This window comes from Pteropus medius, unplaced genomic scaffold, assembly GCF_902729225.1.
Source record: "Pteropus medius unplaced genomic scaffold, Ma_sr-lr_union100, whole genome shotgun sequence".
Classification (NCBI taxonomy): Eukaryota; Metazoa; Chordata; class Mammalia; order Chiroptera; family Pteropodidae; genus Pteropus; species Pteropus medius.
This window is the reverse complement of record NW_024355205.1, coordinates 35,528,902-35,541,107: the sequence shown is the minus strand read 5'-3', so window position 1 is coordinate 35,541,107 and position 12,206 is coordinate 35,528,902.

The window sequence follows — 12,206 nt, the reverse complement described above, 5'->3', positions numbered from 1 at the left end:
CAGCCCGGTTTGGGAATCCATGTTAACTCTCGCTGGCTTCCCTCTCTCCCAGAGAAGTTCATTAGACATCACCACTTCTCTTTAGAATTCCCAGCTTTGAGCAAAAAGACCTGGAATATACTTTTTCAGCAGATATCTGTGGCGCATGTGGTTGGGCAAAACACACTCTAAAACCAATAAAGGTGACATGAAATAGCAGTTCTCGTCTGTTCAGTGACAACATTAACACAGAAAGTTAAAATGGGGTTACTGCTTTGCAGCCCACCCTACAGAAAAATGTACTATGCTCAAGGGTATCACTAGGAGCTAGAATTTATTCGTTCTATACATATTTACTGAGCTAGCTCTTAGTCTATATAACGTTTTTCCTTTTTTATTAATTTTTTTTTTTTACCTTTTCAGGTGCTTTTACATATTTCTAACTCCAGGGGTATTTTTTTTGGCGCACTGTTTCAAGAAAAAGAAGGTCTTTCTTTATAAACGGCCGCAACAGGCTGGGTCTGTGAGGGGGAGTGCCTCTGACACCTCTGGTGAGGAAGCAGAAAGCTTTTTCTTTCTTTCTGATTTACATAAAAACAGGCGAGCATGAGATAGGGTGAGCTCTAATGTGAGGGTGTGTTGGTTTGGTTAACATAGGCTCATTTATGTCCCCTCCTTCCTCCTTCTCCCTATCCTGTCCCTCCCTCCCCAACCCCTTTTTCTTTCATCAATCTTTAGTTTTAACACAAAGATCTAGAAAAACACACCAATTTCGATAATCTTACAGGCATCCCCTAGATTAGCTCCAGTAAACAAAATAATCAATCTATCATTTGATTTTTTAAATTAAGGTTTTACTTTCTTAGAGCCATTTATGTTCACAGCAAAAGTGGGAATAGAGATTTTGCCTCCCTGCTCCAGCCCCCAACAGGCACAGCCGCCCCCATCAGCAGCACCCCCACCAGAGTGAGTGGTGCATTTTTTACAATCAATGAACCTACACCGATGCGTCATCATCACCACCCCAGATCCATAGTTTCCATTAGGGTTCACTCTTGGTGTTTTCCATACTATGGGTTTGGGTAAATGTGTCACAAAATGTATCCATCATTATAGTATCATACAGAGTAGTTTCACTGCCCTAAAAATCCTCTGATCTGCCTATCCATCCTTCCCCCAAATCCATGGCAACCACCGATCTTTTTACTGTCTCCCTCATTTTGCTTTTTCCAGAACGTCATAGAGTTGGGATCACACAGTATGAAGCCTTTCAGATTGACTTCTTTCACTTAGTAATAGTAATATGCATTTAAGCTTCCTCCACGTCTTTTCATGGCTTAATAGCTCATTTCTTTTTAGCGATGAATAATATTCCGTTGTCTGGATATACCATAGTTCCTTTATCCATTCAACTACTGAAGGACATCTTGGTTGCTTCCGAATTTTGGCAAATATGAATAATGTTGCTACAAACATCTGTGTACAGGTTTTAGGTGGACATAAATTTTTAATTCCTTTGGGTAAATACAAGGAATATGATTGCTACATCATATGGTAAGAGTATGTTCAGTTTTTTTTTTTAATATTCAGTTTTGTAAGAAACCACCAAACTGTCTTCCCAAATGGCTACACCATTTTGCATTACAACCAACAATAACCGAGAGTTCCTGTTCCTCCACATCTTCACCAGCATTTGGTGTTTTCGGTGTTTAGGATTTCAGCCATTCCAGTAGGCGTGTAGTGATATCTCACTGTTGCTTTAATTTTTTTTTTCCCTCATGACATATAATGACATATGGAGCATCTTTTCACATGTTTATTTGCCATCTGTATATCTTCTTTGGTGAGGTGTCTGTTAAGGTCTTTTGTCATTTTTAAATCACGTTTCTTTAATTGAGTTTTTTGAGTTCTTTGTATATTTTAGGAAACAGCCTTTTATCAGATGTTTCTTTTGTAAACATTTTCTCCCAGTCTGTGGCTTGTCTTCTCATTCTCTTGACATTGTCTTCCACCTAACAGACCTTTTTTATTTTAATAAAGTCTAGTTTATCAATTTTTTTTCATGAATCATGCCTTTGGTGTTCAATGTTATCACCATACCCAAGGTCGTCTAAGTTTTCTCCTACGTTTTCATCTAGGAGTTTTATAGTTTTGCATTTTACATCTGAATCTATCTGAGGTAAATTTTTGTGAAGTGGAAGATATATGTCCAGATTCTTCTTCTTTTTCTTTTTTCTTTTTTTGCATGTGGCTGTCCAGTTGTTCCAGTACCATTTGTCGAAGAGATGTCTGCTCCATTGTGTTGCCTTGGGGTCTTTGTCAAAGACCAGTTGACTATACTATGTGGGTTATTTCTGGGCTCTGCGTTCTATTCCAATGATCTATGATTTGTCTATTTTTTTCACCAGTGCCACACTGTCACAATTACTGTCACTTTATACTAAGTCTTAAAGTCAGATAATATCAGTCTTCCAATTTCGTTCTTTTTCAATATTGTGTTGACTATTGAGTCTTTAGCCTTTTCATATAAACTTTAGAATCAGTTTGTCATCATTTGATTTTTTAAGGTGCTTGAAATTTGCTATGGGGAAAATAAAAACCCAGGGGCAAAAAGTGCTTGCTAGGAGCTAGAATTTTGCAGGCCACATCTCATTTAGTCTTTACAACAGCCTGTGAAGGAGGTGGGGACACCAAGTGCAGAAGAGGTTAATTAACCTGAGATCACTCAGTGAGTACATGGTAGAGGCAGAATTTGAACTCCCAACGCCGTAACAAGCTGCCAATGATTTAGTACACCCGACACACACCTTCTAATGAGAATGTGTAAGCCGACTTGGGTGTGTAGATCTGTGTTCATATTGCACCAATTAAGAGTCCATCTGACCTAAGATTTCAAGTCACTTTGACCTAAATACAATTCGCCTGATTAAACCGTCTCCTTGAACTGATACAGCTGCCCTGAATTCATGCCTAGTACCAAAAATGTCTACAGCAGCATTTAGAAATAGTTTTAGTTAAAACCAGTTGAACCATTAGTTAAAACCATGAGAAAATTGGTAAGATTTCCAGTGAAGGGCTCAAAACAAAGTTCTGGGTAGTTCTCATTCTGTCTTCTGAAATCGTTCTGTAGGTTACGCCTAGCTGCTTCTAATGCCGTGTCTCTTTTTGGCTTGGTTTCTTGATCTTCTCTTTAATGCCTTAATGTATTCCTTTACGCTTCATATCACGTGCTGAAACGGTCACTGAGACCTAAGACAAACGCACCCCAGGCCATGAATGAAGAAGCCATTGTTTGGGCCGGACAGTTCCTCTTGTAAACTTTTCTGGACGCACGGATGGAGGGAGGGATGGTATCGGAGAAAGCTGCCTCTGCCAAGTGATGCTCTTTCCATAGCGAGTTAGTGGACTTAGCATTTCTTTCTCGTTCCGGGGTATGACGTCTTTTGAGAGAGGAAGGATGCCTGCTTCCAAATGGGGGTTTGAATGGGGGAGAGGGTCTGCCCAGAAACAAGCAAACAAACAAACAAACAACAAAACGTGGGATACAGGTCTTCAAAACCCCTTCGCTTGAGAAAAATTGTCTCTTTTCCATCCTGTTAGCACAGTACAATCTTCCATGGTGCGTTCAGACAGCGTGTGCCGGAAAGGTGGTCAGCGTGACGTCCTGAAGAGCTGCTGCCTGGGGGCGGGGCCTGCGAGCAGGTCATGATGACTCACCCCCATAAACAAGAAGTGAATGAACTGATTCCCGAGCCCGAGCCCCTCGGAGACTCTGCCTTGCCAGCACAGGGAGAGGACAGCAGAGGTGGTGGCCCTGGGGACGCGGGCAGTTCCGGCCCACCTCCTCCTCACAGCTGCCTGCAACCAGCTCTCCCGGGTGACAGCAAAAAGGCCAGCAGATGGTGCCCATGGAGGGTGGGTTGTCACCTGGCGCCGACCTCTGGCCACCAGCCACCCTCTCTCCCTTCCGCTTCAGCACCTGGGGAGCGGGGTCCGCCCTCTGACCTCATTTGACCTCCTCCCTGGGGAGAGGCAGGGTGTGTTGGCTGGTGTCCCCGGAGCTGAGAGCCAGGGCTGTTGTCCCATCTTGGATTGGCCACTGACCTCACCAGGTGGGGGTGGCTTAATTAGTGAATGTTTGCGAAGTTCTTTGAAGGCAGATAAAGGGAAGACCTTGCCTCAGGTCTTCCTGGCAGAGGGAGGGCCTGTCATTTTCCCCCACTTCTTTGTGGAAGGCTGTGGGCTCTAGCAAGTTCCTCCCCTTCCCAGGGCTCAAACCAGGTTGGGGAGAGTGTGCGTGGTGCGCGTGTGTGAGGTGTGTGTGATGTGCACACTGTGTGTGTGGTTTGCATGGAATGGTGTGTGTATATCTGTGTGTGTGGTGTGTGTTTTTGTGTGGTGTATGTAGTATGTGTGGTGTGTATCTGTGTGGTGTGCGTTGATGTCCGTGTGTGTAGTGGTGTATATATGGTGTGTGGTGTGTGCGTGACATATAGTGAGTGTGTCTGTGATGTGCTGTGTGTGTGCTTCGTGCGGTGGTGTGCGTGTGTATTTGTAATGTACTCTGTGTGTGCTGTGTGTGGCGTGTGCCCTCGGGGACCTCGGCAGGTACCTGGAGCTGCGATCCAGTGGCTGTGGATAACCGGGGGAGGAAATGAAGCACTGGCAAGGGCAGGGACAGGGCTGTCACTGGAGGGGACTTGTCTGCATGGCCCTGAACTTTTGTTCTGAGAACACCGCCCACGGCCCAGGGCGGCCGGCCGCCAGCCGCCCCCGCGAAATCAGTCACAGCGACATGAAAGGCATCAGCTTCCAGCTGACAAGGGCTTTTTACTTTTTTTTTTGAAACCACCTCAAACTGTTGCTTCTCCTCTTCTTTGTCGGGATTCCTGAGAACCTTCACCAGGGTCCACCCCAGCGAGGGCGCACGGTGTGGGGGACCCCAGGGGGCGCGGATTACTACGGCCTCTCCCCTCATACGAGCTGTGGGGCGCTGCATCCGCACCCAGGGGGTACCCCCCACTCCCATCTACCCTGCGGGGAGCCCCCTGACTCCTCACGGCCCTTTGGGGTAAAATCCACCTGGGGGGCCGCCCCGCCCTCTGGAACGCTCTGTGAGTGGGAGCCAAGGACAGATGTCGCCCCGGTGCCCTCAGTTCCTCCCCGTCCACGAGTGGCAGGCCCGCTGTGGCTTCTTCTTAAAAAACGACGGTGTAATTCCTGTGCCATAAGACGCACCCCTTGGAGCGCTACGAGGTGCGCGGTGCGTGACTCTGAGTGCAGTTCACTCGCCCCACGGGACCCCAGAGCCTGGCCCCCCGAAGGAGCCCTGCGCCCTGGGTGCCCCTCTCCCTGCACCCTGGAAACGCATCTTCCCCTAGACGGGTGGATCCGGTCTTTGGTGAGGGGCCCCTTGCACCTCCAGGAACGTAGCCAGGGCGCCCCAGGGAGCGCACGGGTCAGGATGTGGTTCCAGGGCTGGACGACGCTCCCCGGGGCCATCCGCGCTGGACTGCTGCGGCGGTTACGTGTCCTTGCTTTCCGGGCCCCACCCCCGCCCCAGGGGTTCTGTTGTCTACCACCAGAACCTTCCAGAACATGTGAGCAAACAACCGAAGAACCGAAGCACTGCCGGGTTGGCCTCTGAGTCAGGACGCTTGGCGCTGCCACCGCGTGGTCCCTCAGCACGGTCCCCTCCCCTGGCCTCAGGTCCCTCATCTGTGAAATGAAGGGTTCAGACCACACGGTCTCTAACGGCTCCTGCAGGCTCTTCTAGCCAAGCAGTGAACAAGCGGCCTCTTCTTACCTTTGGAGAAAGGTACGGAGAAGCTGGCTGTGGGCTGAGGGTTGGTGTGTCCAGAATGGAAACTGCTTTTAAAATAATAGTCTGGGTCGATCCACAGAGGGCGTTTGTAACCGGTTTCCGAAGGACAGAAAATTACTGTGACTGACAGGGAAGAAATGATAGGCGGCCTAATAAAGAAGAATAATAGGAACAAACGCAAAGTCTGGCATTTCACTCCCAAATCCGAAAGAGCAGCCACCGGGTGGGAGAGGACCCCGCACGCAGCCCATTTGGAAAGCGGTTTTGGTCGACTCTAAAGAAATCTCATTATGATCCGTCATTGCACTGAGCTGCCAAAACAGCCAATGGGATTTTAGATTATATTCAAAGGTGTACAGGGAGGTAACAGTGGCAAGATCACCCCTGATATGGCTGCCACATTCTGAGAGGGAGGCCACCAAGAATAGGAAGCCCAGAGGGGGCAGGATGGGGCAATGTTCCAGAACCATGATGCAGCAAGAAGCCCAGAGAGCCCAGAATTTTGGTCTGTGGAGGGAAGAGAGAAAGAGCTGTTCACAAACACAGAGAAAAGTCCCATGGTGAAAGGAGGTGACTTTTGTCCTGTGGACCTGGATGGAGGGGACCTGGAGGGAGGCTGGAGGCGTGAGGCGGTGGATGGTTATCCCGGACACCGAACAGTGTTGTGGCAGCAAAGGTCAATAGGACGTGGAGAGAGCTGGTGAGGAGCCTGGAGGTGGGGCGCCCACTATCAGGGGCAGTGGTTGGGGACCCGGGACCCTCTTCACTTATGGGATGTAATGAATCGCACTTAGATAAGCAGGGGGGAGGGAAGGATGGGGGCGGCGTGGACTCACAGGAGCCCTCCCTGCTTGCTGGGTGGAGCCAGCTTCTGTCCGGTGCCGCCAGCCAAAGACGGGCCTCTGGGGGACTGGGAGTTTAGACTTCGTCCGCAAATGCATTGTTCTCCTTGGTACCTGAAACTCCTAGAGGTAAATTACCAGCTGAAGCAATCGTGGATTCATCTGAAGCAATCAGCTATCTCAAAGTCCACGCAAGCCCACGCTGGAATCAGATAGGGTGACTCACAGCAATCTGAAATCAACTTTGAAAGCTGGGTTCTTCCCGAAACACCAGCCCCGTGCCCTTGATGACTGGTCAGGCGCAGGGCTGGGCTCGGCCCGGGGTTGGCCAGGCTGTCGGTGAGCTGACTTTTGTACTGGGACAAGGGAAGGGGGTGCCGAGGCTGCTTCCTGGTCCCGGGTCTGCAAACCATCTAATTTAGTGCAGGTGGCATTTCTCCGCCAGAGATGCCATGGGCTTCCTTCCACAGGCAAAGCTGAGGCCGGTGAGGCTGATGGCCTCGCTCATTCTATAGGTAGCCTGCGGCATCCTCAGGGTAAATGGCCACTTCTAACTGACCCCCAAAGATTCTAGATCCCCAGGCCTGGGTCCGTCTCTGTAAAGCCAATGTTCAAAAGGGAGTGTCTGCTGACTCATAAGTCATTAAGTACCAAAGCCACAGAGGGCCAGGACCAGGTGACACTCCTGTTTGATTACCACACTCCTCCCTACTCTGCCCCATGCAAATGAAAGGCCAGGCCCCCGTGGGCCTGGGTGACACGCCTTGCTGTTTTTACTAAGGAGGGGGAGGAAGGGCTGGCTCTGGGAAAAGCCGCACACAGTGGTCACCAAGGCTTCCTTGCTCAGTCCTTATGTCGGCGGGGGCCCTGGGCGGAGCTGGAGCTCAGCCACTTGGAGACCAGCGTCACACATTCCAAAGAGCTTAACGGACAAGGACACCCTGAACTTGGGAAACAGAAGTATAGGCGTGAGAGGGGTCATTCGGCAAGTACCTCGTGACCCTAAAACCCGGCCCCAGCCCCAGTCAGGGAAGCCCAGGCTCTCGAAGCTCTACATACACATTCAGGGGTGCTAAGGTCCTCTTAACAATTCAAGGGGGGGAATGTGGGGACCCATGCACCTGTCCAGAGATCTCGGTAAAGATGGCAGCACAGTTGCGGTTAATCGCAAAAGCCCTGGAGGTGACTGACCATGGTTCCCAGCCGAGCTCTGGCACGTATGGACTTGTGTGTGCACAGATCTGTGCAAAACATGTACGTTGAGCTGCTGCATATGTGCCAAGGATTTTCTGGGCCAGAGATCACATGGGATGAAGACGAAGTCCTTGCCTCCATTCTTAGGCTTTAGTGGATTAAGACTAAATAAATGGTGGTTGTTTTGATCATTTCTGTTATTAGCAGTTGGCTTCAGAATTTAAGCACTACGCCCACTTTTACATCTACTTATGGCTGGTTGCCCGTCGACAGTGTCTCTGGAGGGAGGAGGGTCTTCTTGAGGGGAAAAGTCTCCTGTTGACCTTCGCTAAGACACTGAAAAAGTCTTAGAGCTCTGCTGTCATAATTTTCTTTTTTTGCTAAGATCTGAAGCTAATTCGAGCCCTCATCTTCTCATCATCTCATCTTCTCATTTCTACCGAGGAACTTTCACTCCTTGTCCCCCAACATGTGGTTCAGTCCTCTGCGAACTCTTCCTGAACTGATTTTATGAGCCCATTGTTCTTGTTTGTCAAGAATCCATAAGGAGACCCAAAACGAGACCCGTGGAGGCAACAAATCTGGGGCACTGAGGCACGGAATAAACGCTCTAGCCACCCGTTCCCTGTGACTTCAGTTTAGGGTCTCCATGATCCGCTCAGTATCTGTATTCTGGTTCTACCCCCTGCTCAGGTGAGTGTGGTTGCCAGGGGAGCAAGTCCCAGGTCCCAATTTTGAGCATGGGTCCACTGTCCCCAGAAGATCTGGAAGCTCCAGAAGCCAGCAGGGGAGGGGTCGGTGCTGCGAGGTGCTGGCCGGTCTCGTCCTGCAGACTGGCGCAGGCAGGGCTGGCATGACAGCGGGGTGGCAGCTGGCACAGAGGACTTGGCGCCGCTTCTGCTGACGTCGGAAGCCCGGAGCGGGGCCACTGGCGTGTGCTGACTGGGCTGGCTGTTTACTACATGGCTTTTTAACAGCTGCACTTCCAGTAAGACCTGAGAACACGCCATAACACCTTCATTTACAGCACTGAGCGTGTCACTCGGGTGGCCTGTGGGCCAAGAAAGGGAGAGTCCGGGAAAGGTGAGATGAGCTGGCAGCTGGTAGAACCCCTGATGTGAAGAGTGAGCCTGAGGTAAACCAGATGTCCGCATCAGCGCTGCCCAAGGACACACGGTGGTCTGCACTTTGGAAGGGTTGATTTGAGCAGAATTTCTTCTTGAGAAAGTCTGAGTAGCCAAGGGACCGTGGTCTGGGACTAGAAGCTGGTCTCAGAGGGACGTAGATCAATAATTTCTCCTCTTGGAGCCTGCGGCTCCGCACCTGTACAGTACAGGTGTTCAGCTACCGACGTCCCCGTGGGCAGCAGCGCAGCGCAGTCAGGCACGGGGGCTGCTGTGTCCCTCATCTTCCCGGTGAGACCGTGGGAGAGGCCTTGCCCCGGGAAGACACAGTCTTCTCGTGTTAAACGGAGACACTTCTGTCCCTGGGACCTCTCAGGGCCATTTGGAGGGCTGTATGTGGTCACGGCACATGGGACTGTCAGCAGAGCAGCAGGTGCCTGGGGGAGGGGGCTCCACATGCAGGAGAGCTTATCAGCGTCAGCGCCACCGTTTGATTACAGAGCACCGAGGTGCCTTCCAGCGGGAACGTTCCCTTATCTGCGACCTAAGAAAAGGCCACTGACCCACTTCCGATATTCTGTTCGAAGTTACCAAAACCTCCATTTCCAGCTCACTAAGATTCCTAAAACGTAGTCACTTTTTATTTAAAACGGTCTCCCTATGACAAAGGTCAAGCTGTTCTAATAACAATAAATTCCTCTTTATGGGGTACTGTACCCTCGACAACGCACGGACAAAGTGTGGTGTCTCATTTGGGTTCTCCCGACCGCCCCATAACGAAGAACAGTATTACCTGTGAGTCGCGGGTGAGAACGCTGAGGCTCAGAGGTTGTCCGAGGTAGCATAACTGATAAGGGACAGAAGGAGGACTAAAAATCATGTCCTCTGGGTCTCAATCTAGTGCCTGTCTAAGGCAAAACAGTTTGGTAGTTGGTTGTTCGCTCTTCCAGGTACAAAAAAACCCAAACAAAACTCAAAATGGTTCATGATCTATCTTTCTGTGCAAAGACAGAAAGTTAGATCATGAACCATTTTGAGTTTTGTTTTGTTTTTGAGACGTGGTGGACCCACACAGTCTCGATGTGCTGCCTGGGGTCTGTGCACAGCGCCCCGTGCAGGGGACAGGCTCCAGAAAGCCTGTCACCCTTTCCATGTGTCCTCCTCTAGGAAGACCTCCCCGAGCTTGACACGAGTGAGTCCTGCTTCACAAGTCAGCATTTCATGCCTTTCTGGGCCAAGCTCACTGAGCCCTTGAGAAGACAAGAAATTCATGTCGAAGCTGAGGAATGACCCAATCCAGTTCTCACAGGGGACAGGGGGACATATCGGAGCTCAGCAGATGGAAGGGATTAATTTTGTTTTTAAAGACATTCGTGAGGAGTGGAGTAGATCTTTAAAACAATACAAACAGTGAGTTTTAACTGGAAGTTACCAGGCGAAATAGACAGGGCAGAGGCCACGTGAGAAAGCGGCCCGTGGCACCGAGCGCTTTGCCAAGTGTGCCGCCACGCCCTCTCGTGCAGATGCAGGGCCTTGGGAGGGAAGAGGCCGCCAGGGCAAGTCTCATCAGGCTGCAGGTCCCTTCCCGGACACTGCTGGCACCCCAGACCTGACGCGCCTCCCCACTCACACGTAGGCAGCTTATTTCGGCTCTTGTTGGGGCTCAGAAATCCTTTAATCTCCCAGGATCATTTTAATAGATCAGCCTCTATTTTTATTCTTGGCGAAGTGAATCGGAGACTTGGCTGAGTCCCCGGACTTGTGGGGACCTGTTTCCAGTACCAAATTCCTTGCAGCTTCCAGCAGGTTAAGGACAGAGCTGAGAGACCGAACGGGAAGCGCCAGCAGGCTGGGGCCTGCTCTTAACCATGGCGTCGGGTGCGTAGTAGGCATTCAGAAAATATCTGTTGAAAACAAACATCGGGGGGTCCTAGCAGCTCCAAGTAGCTCTCTGCCCCTGCTGCGGCAGGCGGAACGCAAGGCCACGGCCTCCCGCAGGTTGTTTTCCACATCGATGAGCCCGCTGCTTATAATTGTCCCAACGCAAAATGTTTGTAGATGCGTTCAAGTGCCGTGGAAATTTCTAGGCTTCGTGAAGCTCGAGAACCTTCATTTTCCTTTCCCATATGTGGTCACCGCGTTTACCCGTCACGTTCTCTCTGAGGGGATTCCAGGGCACGTGGGTGTTCTGTCGAGCCCCTGGGTGCTTTCGATGCTTACTGAAATCCATTCTGGACCTTGGAGAAATGGGACTTGGGTTGTTCTGGATGTCATGGCCTGGGAGCTAGAGAGTTACCAGAAACCAGCAGGACTGCTCCGTGCTGATGCTGCTCCGTGCGAAGCTGTCAGCGCCCGCACCGTCCTGAAGACTAGATGGTTCGGCTGTTCGGCCTGGGTGACAGGGACAGTGTGTTCTGAGCAGGGCTGCACACTCAGAGCCTGGGGCCCTGGGCATTTGGCCGCAGCCTCAGGGGTCCTGAGGAAAATGGTCTCAGAACAGGAGTTGGTCATAGCTGTGGTCCAACACAGAAGCCCACCAGTCCCCTGTCTGCTCACACAGCCGTGTGGATTGTGCTGAGGCCATGACTCACCCTTCTGAAGGCAACTGCTCAGCCCTTGGCTAGGCTGAGGGGAGCAACTCTACTCTGTCCCTTATTCATGGATGACCGTGTCGTATTAGTCAGAGTTTTCTAGAGAAACGAACTGCAGAAGCTGGGAAGTTCCAAGATTTGCCGTCGGCAAGCTGGAGACCAGGGATGGCCGGTATTTCGGTTCAAGTCTGAGACTGGAAAAAGCCAATGTCCCAGCTCACACAGTCAGGAAGGAGGAGCTCCCTTTAATCGGACATTGTGTTCAATTCGGGCCTTCAACTGATTGGGCGAGGCCCACCCACGTGAAGGAGAGCAGTCTGCTTTACTCAGTCTACTGATTTAAATGTTAATGTCATCCAGAAACACCTCGAATAATGACCACCCTGGACACCCTGTGGCCCAGTCAAGTTGACGCATAAAATTAACCAGCATAATGTGCTATACTTCAATTCCTATCTTTGGAGCGATTGAGCTTGCTTGGGGGTCAAACCAAGGGCATCTACTTTGTGGTGAGTAATGAGTGATGACCCATGAGGGGCTGTAGGATAAAAGCCCTAAGCAGAGACCATAGCAATTAGCTAGGAAGGTCATGTTCTCTCTTCCGGAGACGTGGAATCAGTTGGTTGTTACTGAAAGAAGCAAAGAGATGCCC